This window comes from Tupaia chinensis, unplaced genomic scaffold (genome assembly GCF_000334495.1).
Source record: "Tupaia chinensis unplaced genomic scaffold, TupChi_1.0 Scaffold000067_1, whole genome shotgun sequence".
Classification (NCBI taxonomy): domain Eukaryota; kingdom Metazoa; phylum Chordata; class Mammalia; order Scandentia; family Tupaiidae; genus Tupaia; species Tupaia belangeri.
Genome location: NW_006159526.1, coordinates 5,526,425 through 5,528,724, shown reverse-complemented (window position 1 = coordinate 5,528,724; position 2,300 = coordinate 5,526,425).

Sequence of the window (2,300 nt, the reverse complement as noted above, 5' to 3'; positions counted from 1 at the left end):
GCCGAAATGGCAGCTCCGCCGGTGCAGGGACTTGTGCCTGTCTGGAGCCCTGGGAGCCCCCAAGCCTACATGGCGGGAGACCCACGGTGAGGGGCTGGGTGGTGGCACAACAGTGACTGAAGGCCCCGGGTTCCTGTCCTGGCTGAGGGTGGGGTGGCCTGAGGCGTGAAGACCCTGTCAGGGGTGCCTTTCCCTCTGCGTGTCTCTCACGGGAGAAATAAATAAACTTCAGGCACCAGCCCACGGCATGGTGGTTTAGGTGACTGGATCCCACATGGATGACCATGCAGTTCAAGTCCCGGACTCAGTGGCTTGAAAGACACGCCAGGTGCACGAGCAAGCATGCTCAAAATCATGGAAGAAGGAAGAGTTAGAGACGGGATTACAGTGTGACCATGTCCCCTGGGAGGTACTTTCTCATGCCCTCCCCCAGTCTCTCTCCCACAAGTGCATGCACACTCTGGCATATTGAAATAAAATAAAGTAACTGCACGGGTTCAAGTCCCAGACCCAGTGGCTTGAAAGATATGCCGGTTGCATGTGTATGCAAACCCAGAAGCCCAAGAGGAGAATGGAGGAGAAGGGAATGTGGTATAGACATCCCCCCAGAGTTGTCATTTCTCATTTTGTATCTCTTCCTCTCTGTATCGCTCCGACAAATGCATGCGCCCTAAAGCAAAACTAAAAGATAAATTAATAATGAAACAAACTTTAAATAAGTAAATATTTGTAGAATGGATAAGGTCCTCTCCTCGAACCATGACCAGCAAGTCTCAAGCAAGGATGGCACTGGGCACCCCTCCCCCACCACACGCGAGTGCCAGACGGGGACAATCAGCACACAGAGGTGCCAGCCCCCAACTGCCGACAGCAGCTGCTGACATGCCTGGTGTGGGAGTCCAGGTTCTTGGGCCTCTGTTTGCTGCCCACCCATTCTAGTTTTTGTTTCTCCAAAGAATTATTTATTTTATTTATTATTACTGCTGCTCTTTTAATTTGCTATAGGGCCAATATGCTCACCAGAGAGAGGGAGAGAGAAAGTGAGAAAGCAAGCTGTCAGGTCCGGGACTTGAACAGTGGTCAGCCACGCAGGAGTCCAGTGTCCTGTGGCCCCTGGGCCCTTCCTTTCCTGGAAAGGTTGACTTCCTGCAGGCATGGCCATTATACCTGAAGGCCATGGGAAAGGACATGCTTGTCCCTTCAGAGCAGAGGCCTGCAGCCCAGTCAGCCCACTATGGGCACGCACACGAGTGACAATGAGCGTCGTCACTGAAAGCCACCGAGATCTGGGGCTCGCCTGTCACCGCAGCCACGCAGCGACGCCAACTGGTTCCCCTGCAGAGCTCCCACTGCCTGAGTGCTTCCCAGTTGTCAGGCCTCCTGCTGACTCCATCCCCAAGGGGCCCTCTGGCCGACACGTCCTACGGGAAGCAGAGACGGAGGCGTCACGACCCTTGCCTCACATCACATTGCGGGGTCAGAATTCAAACCCGGACTCTGTGAATCTGAAGACCTCGGTCGTTACCACCGGGCTATAAAAAGCAGGGAAGGCCAGGCCTGAAAACCACAACCAGCTCGGGAGAACGGCGGTGATGCAACAATGACAAAGTGTCCTTCCAGAAAGCCGTGTGCATTCCTCCTCCACTTGGAAGGCAATCGGAGCTCTGCACTGTCATCAAAGCAAGCTGTCAGGTCCGGGACTTGAACAGTGGTCAGCCACGCAGGAGTCCAGTGTCCTGTGGCCCCTGGGCCCTTCCTTTCCTGGAAAGGTTGACTTCCTGCAGGCATGGCCATTATACCTGAAGGCCATGGGAAAGGACATGCTTGTCCCTTCAGAGCAGAGGCCTGCAGCCCAGTCAGCCCACTATGGGCACGCACACGAGTGACAATGAGCGTCGTCACTGAAAGCCACCGAGATCTGGGGCTCGCCTGTCACCGCAGCCACGCAGCGACGCCAACTGGTTCCCCTGCAGAGCTCCCACTGCCTGAGTGCTTCCCAGTTGTCAGGCCTCCTGCTGACTCCATCCCCAAGGGGCCCTCTGGCCGACACGTCCTACGGGAAGCAGAGACGGAGGCGTCACGACCCTTGCCTCACATCACATTGCGGGGTCAGAATTCAAACCCGGACTCTGTGAATCTGAAGACCTCGGTCGTTACCACCGGGCTATAAAAAGCAGGGAAGGCCAGGCCTGAAAACCACAACCAGCTCGGGAGAACGGCGGTGATGCAACAATGACAAAGTGTCCTTCCAGAAAGCCGTGTGCATTCCTCCTCCACTTGGAAGGCAATCGGAGCTCTGC